The 12,035-nt window shown below is 38.3% G+C and overlaps 1 long non-coding RNA gene across 1 annotated transcript; it reads right to left on the reverse strand.

Moving 5' to 3' along the window:
* Positions 1–3,820: 3,820 nt before the first annotated feature.
* LOC112846747 (uncharacterized) lies at positions 3,821–5,596 on the reverse strand. The gene is made up of 2 exons (XR_003219867.1): positions 4,985–5,596; positions 3,821–4,611 (listed from the first exon to the last, which is right to left on the reverse strand). It is a non-coding gene; the product is annotated as an uncharacterized LOC112846747 (long non-coding RNA).
* Between the last annotated feature and the right edge of the window lie 6,439 nt (positions 5,597–12,035).

Consider the following 12,035-nt stretch of genomic DNA (forward strand, 5'->3'; position numbering starts at 1 on the left):
TTATTTTCTTAATAAGATGTTACAGCAGAACTGCTAACTTATATTTTTAATTTCAGCCTTTGAACAGTGAGATCTCTGAAATATGGAAATCTGTCCATGTTCTCCCTTTGAAAAGAGACGATCCTTCAGATGTTCATAACTACAGGCCTAAATCTAAATTGTGTGCGTTTAGTAAAAGTTTACAAAAATCTTATTAGAACAACTAAAAAAATGTTCTGTACAAAAATGAAACTCTTTCTCAGCATCAGTCAGGATTCAGAAAACAGCCCAACAACTGCTGCTGTTAAAGTGCTGAACGACATCATTGATGAGCTGCTCTTTGTTTTGGCTGATTGAAGGTTTTTCACACAGTTGTCATTTTAGTAAACAGACTAAACAATGTTGGTCTCTGTAAATGCTGTTTAAATGTAAACAGTTTAAATGTCACATTTTTCAGTAAAGTACATCAGTCTTTTCAAACAAAAGCAGCCATCTTGGTGGTTTTATTTGATGTAATGAAAAACATTACACTTTGATTCTAGTAAAACAAATAATTACATGGATTCTTGTAAAGTTTTTCCAAGAAAGTTTTAATTGATGTAATGAGTTTCCAAAAATATTTTATTTGATGTAATGAAAAACATTACACTTTGATTCTAGTGAAAACAAAATTAATGAGTTTGATTCTTGCAATGCTTTTCCAAGAAAGTTTTATTGGATGCAACGGTTTTCCATAAACAATTTATTTGATGTCATGAAACCAATAGATTTGAACGGGGTAAAACAAATAACGAGATTGATTCTTGCAGTGCTTTTCCAAGAAAGTTTTGTTTGATGTAACGGGTTTCCAAAATTATTTTATTTGATGTAATGAAACCAATACATTTGATTCAAGTAAAACAAATAATTACATGGATTCTTGCAATGCTTTTCCAAGAAAGTTTTGACTGGCAACAACGCTCACCTGCTAAATCCAACAGAACACCACTGGGACCTTATGTTTCACTCCATCTGACTGTGCAGGAGCTCAGTGTTGGGTATGGTAAATGGTCTGTTTCATATTCAGTGCTTTTAGACTCTTCCTGGTTGTTGATGTTTGTTTCTAAAGATGTTGTTGTTGAGACTTTGTAGAAAGCAGCTTCACCTCTGATCACACACACACAACTTCACTCGCTCACCTGGAGGATCAACACTCAGGCTAATGATGCTGATGGGGTTATTGCTCTGGGGATTTAGCAGGTGAGCTAAATCATGTGTAACATGTGAATTTCCTGAGTGTGGCATTAATAAAGTCTGTGTCTATGTCAAAAGCTGATGTTTAAACTCCTTTTTTAAATTTACCAACATTTCTGATTTGCAGCTAAGACTGTGACATGTTGTCACCATTTGAAAGCCAGAAGAGTGATTGCTCTTGAAGCCTGGTTGCTGCACAATACTAGGACTACTAGTACTAGTTCTAGTACTACTGCTACTGCACAAAGCATATTGTTCAGGAATTTCACAAATTTGCTTAAGTCTAATGTGTTGGCTTACAGGTAAACTTGTTTTGGAGGTGGATAGGATGAAAACTTCCAGCATCACATAATGTTTTCCGATCAGTAGGTTTGGAGTAAAAAAGAACTGGACATATATTTGTCTTGTTTGGGCTACTTTTATGTCAAGAAAGTTAACTTTTTAGAACTGTGATCAAGGATAACACATAAACCCTTGAAAATGTGATGGTAAAAGGGTCTAGCATCCAAGTGTTACATGGTGTTGCAGATGATAAAAATCCATAAACCATTGTTTTGAGGTTGTTGTGGAAGTTTTCCATTTAATAAAGCCTGCAGAGAAGCGAAGAGCGGTAGCTAACATTCTTTAATCAAGAGAATGAACAGAACCCAAGCATGGTGAGGGACTGCCATCGCTGGGGCAGAGGGTGAGCATGGCTCTCAGTTAAATACCTCCTACAGGAACAAAAGGCAGTACACAGCTGTTTTCACACCTTTGGTCTTTCCTCCCAAAGAAAGTTTCACACTCCCTTGCTATCTCTTACAGTGGAGAAAAGACAAAAAGACTCTTCCTGTGGAGTTGTCTGCTTCCCCCCAACTTCCTTACCAGACCCCCACCGTGTGTCTAACTGTTTGAATGGAGTATGAGGCAGACATGCTAAAACAGTTACCTAAAAGCATTGCCAATAAACAAAGTGATCAATACATAAATGAAAGAAATTCCTCTAGAAGGTGATTGTCAGTTTTGTTGGGATTTTTAGAGACACAGAGAGTAACAGAGAGCCTGTTCTGCACTACTTAAAAAAAAAAAAGGATTTTCAGAGCTGTTTATATACGAAGCAGTGTTCATAGAAACATTGATCAACCCTGTTTTTGGCATTGAGTGTTACATTTGTGACAGTTTCAATAAAAGCCTAAAAATTGTTGCATTTATACTGGAGAGCAAAGAAAGATTAAATGCTACTTGTACTATGGAAAATCAGTTTCATAAAAGCTACATAAACAGAACTGAAGAAGACTGTGTTTGTAAAACTAGTGGTAACATGTGAGAATTATAAGACTAATTAAGTTTTAAGACTGTTTCTGCTATCGATACAATTTGTGTTGTTAATCCTGAATGATTCACGGTGACAGCATCATAAGGTCATTTTACTACACACACACACACACACACACACACACACACTTGGAAAATCACATAGTTTGACCATAAAATCCCAGAATAATTAGTATTTGAGAATGTGGCAGCAACATCATTAAAGAAAAAATGTCTTTCCATGACACTTTCATTTAAAAATATAAAAATGTGAAGTTTTTTGTGTAAATCATTAAAACAAACAAAAAAACTTAATACCTTAAGAATCTCCTGATGAAATTTGTGAATATCTAGATCAATGGTGTTTCCATGTGAGAGTCTATAGGGCATAGACTGAGGCTGGGTTTTAGAAATACATGATGGTAACATAAGACATGTTAACTCTGAGAACACTAACATTTAGTTTAACGTGCGAGAGGTAAATGCATCACAGAAGCTAAAAAGGAGTTCCTTGTCTCTAGATTAGTTAATATAAATTGAAAATAAAGTGATTTGAACAGGTTTGATGCATTATACAAAAAAAGGTTGATGAAATTGTTCACATGATCTAAGCAAGAGTCACTCGGAATCTCAAATGTTAAAGTACACTTACTGATTGTACTTTTACTACATGAGCTAATGTAGATGCTCTAAAAGCACGCTGACTGAAAAAGAAGCACACATTTGGAGAAACTGTGCTGTAACTTCTCATACTGTGAAGTTTTCTGACAAAAGTGAATTGAAAACTTATGCTGTACAGCTTACTAAGGGGTCCTTTGATGGGCCATGTGCAATTACACAAAAGAACAAGTTAAATTTCACAATAACACTGACTGGAGAAAAGCCAGTTTGGGATTCTAATTGAAATTACAACTGTAATCAGTAAAATCAGTGCTGTGATAGTTTAAGATCAAAACCTGATTTAAAACACAGTCTAACATCAACATTCTTGCCCCTGAAAATAGGCCAGGATGGCTGAAAAATGTACTTTAAAATGAGATTTTCTTTTTGTTTCATTGGAACAGTAAAGTACCATAACAAAGAAATGAGTACACCTTTGTAGATATCACTGATATGGAGTTTTTCATGTTTTACATAAAGACTTAGGGCTGCTAGTTTCCTAGTGGCATTTTCTCATTTAAACCATGGTGACTTAAAAGTTTAGCAGCAAGACACTTGTTTCCTTTGTTCCATCAAACATTTCTTTCAGCCATCTGTGTTTATCAGAGCGATATGTGACTAATTTTTTATTGAATCACCAGAAAGTACACAAACACAAGATTAAATATTTTATTTATTTATCAAAGATACATAATTACACATTGATACAATGAACAAGGTGTGAATGAAAATTACACATGGTGTAAGAAAAACATTATAACATACAAATAAGTATTTTATGATAATGTGACATAGTTTAAAAGCATAAGAATAAAAGTTTTAAAAAAGTCATGTTCTTTGATGATCACATTACATGTATCACATTTTTTAAAGCATAACGTAGGGAGCAGAGTGTTCACAAAAACAGTTTTATGATTACTTTTTCCACAGTGCTTGTATGCCTCTTGCAAAACTATGTACTTTTCACCATAAGACACAATGACTCACAATTATCTAAGACCAGCCATGAAATGTCTGTCGCTTCATTACAATCATTTGTCCCCGCTGCTGCCCTCAGATCCAGTCTTCTGTACTGGGGGGTAAAATTGCTTTTTTGGTGGTTCGTAAAAAAAATATCTCAAAAAGCGATGTTGGTGAGGGGACCAGAAACACTGGGTTGCAGAGCAGTTGGTAAGGACTTGTATATTTCTGGAGAGTCTGCAAAAGCTGTCTTGCTCGTGCTCCTGATTGGATATGTGGAGCCCGGCTCTGATATCTCACTGGTGGCAGCTAAAGGTAGGCACGCCTTGGAGGCGGAGTTGGTCTCGGGCGCAATCTTTCAAACGAGCCTCACGGCATTTCAGGCAACCTCAGGCCGGAAACAACATCCGGTCACTCGCGGTCAAAATCCACGGAGAGCTGGTGTTTCGCAGGGATCAGGTTAACACATCTGGCTTAAATGAGAGTCTAAAAAATATAAAGAAAAACAAAAAGAATTTTAAAACACGCAAACTAGCAAAATATCAAAGGAGCATAACATAACAATAACAAGATGATATGAGATACCTGATGAGAAAATGATAGGTGATGTAGAGATGTAATGTATAAGCTTTGACGGGAGTTAAACTGGATCTTATATATATTTTTAAAGTGTATTGTACGTGGGATAGGCTCCAGCGCACCGCGCGAGCCTGAAAAAGGATAAGCGGAAGCGAATGGATGGACGGATGGTGTATTGTACGTGTTACAAACCAATGTGATATTTTTTAAATGAAAGGATTGAGAGAATGGTAAAAAGGAAAATGCAAAAATGTAGTTAGAGAGGAAGATGAACACTTACCGAGTGATATGCACATAGGGAAAGCGACGCGAGTTGTTGTTGATCCCTGGTTCTCGGTTGTTGCGAGCTCGTTTCCCGCAGGCTCTTCTGCACTTCGGGCGTAGCGATGAGGCTCAAAACACCCCAATTAGACAAAGTAAAGGCGATCCGCGGTGTGAGGGGACCAAAACTTTCACCTCCTTTTAGCTGGTAGAAAAAGATTTTGCTCTCTCTTAGGCTGAAGGCATAGCCCCAAAATCGGAATCTCTCTTGCATAGGGTTTTTTTTTCCGGTAGAAAAGAAGAGTTACATTTAGGCCTAAATGTTAAATTATTTAACCTGAGTGAGAGCCAGCTGTCCATGCTTCCGAAGTCAGATGGCTTGTGAGAGACCGAAGAAAGTCTTAACCTGAGCGGGGGGATCGTGAAAATCCAAGCTGAGCGCGATTGGGTGAGCGGGGTGCGAATGGAGCCGCCCCTTTGTTATGTGATTGGCAGCGGGGCAGTAAGGTTTACCTGGGAGGCGGAGTGGATCTCCGGCGCAAATTTCAAACGAAGACCCAGAATCATTAAGCAGTAGATGGTGGAGCGAATAAGAAGGAAAAAGACACTGCTCTGGTTGGGGGCCGGTGCGGCTCGGAGCAAAGGGAGAACTTAGACTCTGAGCGGAATTTGAGAAAAAAAGACTAAGGATTTGGTTTCAGGATTTGCCCCTGTTATCGAGTATAAGGTTTTGGGTATACGGGGGTTCCCTACAGGTTATTTCTAGGGGTTTTTTGTTTTGTGTATTTTGGAGAGAAACCGCGGAGGTTTTTTTTGTTTTGTTTTGTTTTTCAGGAGGATTTGCCGGTTATGTGCCTAAGGATCGCGAGTAAGAACTTAGACACGGAGCTAGTGATAGGGCTGTTTTTTGAGAAAAAAGACTAAGGATTTGGTTTCAGGATTGGGGATAGGAGGGTGCCTACAGGTTATTTCTAGGGGTTTTGGAGAAAAACGCGGAGGGTTTTTGAGGAGTTTGTCCCTGCTTATTTGTCTAAGGATCGGGTGGGACCCGCGGAGATCGCCAGTGTTTTTTTGTGACTCTGAGTTTGATTTTAAATTTCTTTGTTTGGATTAAACAAATGCATATAAATTGAAATAAACTTTTCCCACAAGGCATGCACCCTGTATGTCTGGCCATACTGAACGTTACAAAAGCACAAGTTTAACTAAGCACATTTATACTGGTTTAACACATTTTCACCCATAAACACGGTCCCAGAGACACAGGCCCGGTCCCGAGTCAGGCGCGCGCACGAGCGCGCCTAGACACACACAGGCGCCCTGTGCACTCATGCGCTGTCATGCGCTGACCCACCACCAGATGGCGTTTCTTTAGGGAAAAAAGGAAAAAGTTTTTAATGGATTAAAAAAATAAAAGAATGCTATTTGATATAAAAACTTTTCTAAAATAAGCAATTAGTTCTTATTTTAGGGGGAAGAAAAGCAATGAACTAGCATATTTTGGATGAATATCATATTTTTATGAAAATCATAATTTTTATGAATATCATAATTTAATTATTATCATAATTTAATTATTATCATAATTTAATTACTTCCTGAGCTCATGAATAATTCATAGAACCTAACACTCAAAAAGCTCATGAATATTTTGACAGAAGGGGTCTATTATCCCTCTCTCTCAGGTTTCATCACTGTTCATAACTGTTTAATTTAATCAAACCACTAGGTGTTTTAATTTAACTAGTTTTATGGATCTACTGGGGTTTCTCATCACAAGGTGATACGGTCATTTTATTTACAAATCGGAATTTCGGAATGTTGATCCAAGAGGGAGACAGAGCCTGCTAGTTTTTAACGCAGCAGGGGGCCACAAACATTGACCCGTATGGACATAACTTCTAAAACCAGTCGAACAGGGTCCCGTCTATTGACAGAAGTAACCAGTATCGTTTCTTTTGTAATTCCTCAGGAAGGCAGAAGACAGCAGGTGTATCATTTAATTGTTGGGAGTACCTGTCGAACAGGGTCCCGGCTATCCGAAGTAGCCAATATCATTCATTTAATCTAAGTAAAGTAAGTAAGTAAAATTTTATTTATATAGCACATTTCTAGATAGAGATCACAAAGTGCTTTACAAGATATAACAGATTAAAAAGACAAAATACAAACAAAGTTAGCAAAAAGCAATTTTAAAAAGATGTGTTTTCAGCTGTTTTTTAAAAGTAATCAATGAATCAGCGGATCGTAAGTCCTGAGGAAGGGAATTCCACAGTCTGGCGGCCACAGTAGCAAAAGCTCTATCACCCCTAGTTTTCAGTCTCGTATACGGAATGACAAGTAGGCCCTGACTACTCGACCTCAGAGACCTACTAGGGGCATAGGGCTGTAAAAGCTCAATAATATATGGTGGTGCTTGTTGTTGAAGAGCCTTAAAAGTTAAAACCAAAACCTTAAAATGGACTCTAAATTCGACGGGAAGCCAATGTAACTGCATAAGCAACGGTGTTATATGTGAATATTTTGAAGCTTTCGTCAAAAGTCTTGCTGCAGCATTCTGAACGATCTGCAGGCGCTCCAAAGAACCTTTGTTTAGACAAGTAAACAGGGAATTGCAATAGTCCAGTCGTGAAGAGATAAAAGCATGAATAACAATCTCCAGTTCGGTATAGGATATTATAGAGCTCAATTTAGAAATATTTCTTAAATGATAAAAGCAAGACCGAACAAGAGATTTAACATGACTATCTAACGTAAGAGCAGGATCAAGGATAATCCCTAAGTTCCTGACAGATGGTTTTACAAACGTTGAAAGAGGACCAAGAGCATTTATTATACTGGGTATATGTCTATCTGGGGCACATAAGAGGACTTCGGTTTTATTTTCATTTAGTTGGAGGAAATTTTCAGCCATCCAGCCTTTAATGGTTTCCAAGCACACATTTAAAAGCTGCAGCTTAGAAGCCTCTTCCGGTTTAAAAGATATATAGAGTTGGATATCGTCTGCATAACAATGGTAACAGATATCCTCAAAAGGGCTCAAAATGTGCTGGAGAGGAAGTAAATAAACTAGAAACAGTAATGGCCCTAGCACAGAGCCTTGTGGCACACCAAAAGACAGGGACGCAGAAGATGATCTATACTTAGAAACTGCCACAGTAGAATATCGTTCAGAGAGATACGAGGAGAACCATTTCAATGCAGTCCCAGAGACACCGACCCAGTATTTCAGCCTGTTAAGCAAAATATAGTGGTCAACAGTATCAAAGGCCGACGTAAGATCCAACATTAAGAGAACAGAACATTTACCTGCATCGCTTTGTAACAAAATGTCATTAGAAACTCTAAGAAGGGCTGTTTCAGTGGAATGAACTTTACGAAAGCCAGATTGAAATTTGTCAAAAATACTATATTTGTCTAAAACTGCTGTAAGCTGCTTAGCCACAATCTTCTCTAGAATCTTAGCAATTAACGGAATTTTTGAGATCGGTCTATAATTGCTAGTGAGAGATGGGTCCAGCATAGGCTTTTTTAACAAGGGATGTATAACAGCAGTTTTAAAGTAGGCAGGGACTATGCCCGAGGCCAAGGAGGTATTAATTATAGTAAGAATACAGGGACCAGTAGAGTAAAAGACATTTTTGAATAATGATGCGGGTAAAAAAATCAAGAGAGCAAGAGGATAATTTTGTTGCACTAACTATTTTTCCCAGCTCTGGTAGTGAGACAGGTGAAAAACCTTCTAAAACAACAGGCCGAGCTGGCGTGGGAACTGACACCGCAGACGCTGAAAAAGACAGGTTTTTCCTTATGTTGCTAATTTTTTCTAAAAAGAAAGCAAGAAAAGTTTCACAATCTTCGACGGAAGAAATAATAGCAGCAGGTGGAGCAGGAGTAATAATATTAGTAATAGTATCAAATAAAACTTTAGGATTACCTCTGCTCTTTGCAACCAACTGAGAAAAGTAAGCAGCCCTCGCAACTCTAATAGCATTGTTAAAAGAGGCTAAAAGATCCTTTAAATAAAGGAGATGAACATTTAAGTGGGTTTTCCTCCATAACCGCTCAGCTTTACGACAATTACGTTTTATAAGACGAATGTTGTCATTTAACCAGGGTACAGACTTAGAAGCAGGCACAGGTCTCATTTTAATCGGACAGATTTCATCTAAGATCGAAAGACAATGATAATTGAATAGATCTATAGAAAAATCAACATCGTTTTGTGGGGATAATGTTAAATTAAAAGCATCAGAGAACTTCTGTGCTGTGGAGGAATTTAAAGTGCGGGAAATAACTGTCCGATGAACAGGAGACATAGGCTCATAAAAAGACATATTAAAAAAGACACAATAATGGTCAGAAATAAAAATGTCCTTAGAACAAATATAATCAATATTCAGACCCAAAGAAAAAACAAGGTCCAGTGTATGGCCTTTGTTATGTGTGGGGCCCGATACATGTTGGATAAAATGAAAAGAGTCCATGATGCTGGTAAAACCCCTAGCAAAGAGGTCGGACTCATCATCAACATGTATATTAAAATCTCCCACAAGAAGCAATTTAGACAACCTCATAGTAGAGGACAGAAAATCACTAAACTCGGCTAAAAACGAGCTGTTTGGGCCAGGAGGGCGATAAACCAACGCACAGTAAAAAGGATCCTTCTTTCCGATTTTGATGAGCTGCAGTTCAAAAGACAGAAAGTGTCCAACTTTCACTGAACGGCAGTTAAAACGGCTCCGGAATGCCACCGCGAGGCCTCCTCCACGACCAGATCCTCGAGGCTGGCTAATGACAGAGAAGCCATTTGGGCACATTTCAATAGTAGACGAATAATCCGACCCCCGTTGCCAGGTCTCAGTCAAGAACAGGAAGTCCAGATTTTTAGAAACAATAAAATCGTTAAGCACAAATGATTTATTCGTCAAAGATCGGGCATTAGACACAGTGGAAGCAACCCTTCTTTTTTTTCTTCTTCTTCTTCTTCTTTTCTTTTTTTTTTTAATACCACCCCCTCAAGATGTTTAATTCTAAGGTTACATATTATTTAAATCCCACTCAGAATCCATGGAATATGCTTTGTATAAAGGTTCTGGACCTTTCAAAAATGATGTAGAGGCGGCTTTAGTGTGACCAATTTATTACAGTTTCAATTTTTGGGAATTGTTCAGTTTTTTCCTCCTGTGGCTATGAACAGTATGGCTGGTGCACATTTTTTTTTATTTGTTTGTTTTGTTTTTTGCTTATTTGTGAAACTGAGTGTGGTTGTGGACAATTCCAACTGTACTTTTTGATTTGAGCTTTCGTGTTGGATCCCTTTCTTCAATTGTTCTCTGAGGGCCACTAGGGCTTTCAAGTTTGGCCATGCCCCTGGGGGACTGTGCGAGGTTGTGCTGCAGATCCCGGCATGGGAGCTGAGGGTACAGCCAGCCAGCGGAAAGACCAGTTGATGCTGTGGACGTGAGTTGGGAGCAGACTTTGCTACCCACACAGAGCATTTCTGACAGTCAGGCCTTGCTTATGCAAAAGAGAATAGCAACAATACAGCAGGTTTCTCTGCTCCAACACAACTGCGGTCTTTTCACATAGTAAGCATGTCTGTTATAGCCTGTGCTTCATAAATGTCTGTCTGTCAATGCTGATCATTTAAAACGTGAGTCATTTGTTATCCAAAAAACATTTCCTCTATATATGCAATGTTACTGATTAAAAACATATATATATTCAAGTTTTTTAGCAAAATGTCAAACATATGAAAGACTCTGAAGCATATTTATATAGCAAAATTCACAATGGTATAAACATGCACACACATATGCACCAATGGACTCAAATGCAGGCACTGGAACTAGATGTTAATAAGTACATGAAGTGTGCTGAAAACACTCTGTATCCATAATTTGTGGATCTACTGATTTGTTTTTAATGTAGCACCTTTCTTTCACAAACTGCAGATGATGAAATCCTCTCTATTTGAGAATGTGTCCTTAAACTATTGTTGTTCATACTTACTGACTTCCCTTTTGACTTCTTTACCATATGATCAAGAAAAGTATCGTAGATTTAAAGACACACCTTAATTGAAGCAAAGGCAAAAATTTGAAATGAATTCTATGTGACTGTTCATATTAAATCCAACAAAGAGTGAAAATCCAAAAGCTGCTGCAATCCTTTGTATTAATGATCTCTCTCTCTCTCTCTCTCTCCTGTGTGTGTGTGTGTGTGCATATGTGTGTGCATGCTCGCAGAAGGAAGGTCATGACAGGAGCTTTTTGAATGCACTTACAGTCAGCTTTTTTACAAGAAGTGTAGTTCATACATTGGAATAAATGTCTTCTTCTTGATACTTTATAAATATGAAACTCAAAAGATTGTTTGACATTCTGCTAAAAAACTTGAATATATATATATATATATATGCTTTTAATCAGTAACATTGCATATCTAGAGGATAAAGGTTTTTGGATAACAAATGACTCACGTTTTAAATGATCAGTGTTGACAGACAGACATTTATGAAGCACAGGCTATAACAGACATGCTTACTATGTGAAAAGACCGCAGATGTGTTGGAGCAGAGAAACCTGCTGTATTGTTGCTATTCTCTTTTGCATAAGCAAGGCCCGACTGTCAGAAATGCTCTGTGTGGGTAGCAAAGTCTGCTCCCAACTCACGTCCACAGCATCAACTGGTCTTTCCGCTGGCTGGCTGTACCCTCAGCTCCCATGCCGGGATCTGCAGCACAACCTCGCACAGTCCCCCAGGGGCATGGCCAAACTTGGATCCCTTTCTTCAATTGTTCTCTGGGGGCCACTAGGGCTTTCAACACGAAAGCTCAAATCAAAAAGTACAGTTGGAATTGTCCACAACCACACTCAGTTTCACAAATAAGCAAAAAACAAAACAAACAAATAAAAAAAAATGTGCACCAGCCATACTGTTCATAGCCACAGGAGGAAAAAACTGAATAATTCCCAGAAATTGAAACTGTAATTGTCACGGTTTGCGGGTGCAAGCCGTGTGGGAATTAATTAGGACCAGGCAGCGGCAGCTCAAGTGCAGGTGAG

Source organism: Oreochromis niloticus, linkage group LG4, assembly GCF_001858045.2.
Source record: "Oreochromis niloticus isolate F11D_XX linkage group LG4, O_niloticus_UMD_NMBU, whole genome shotgun sequence".
Lineage (NCBI taxonomy): Eukaryota > Metazoa > Chordata > Actinopteri > Cichliformes > Cichlidae > Oreochromis > Oreochromis niloticus.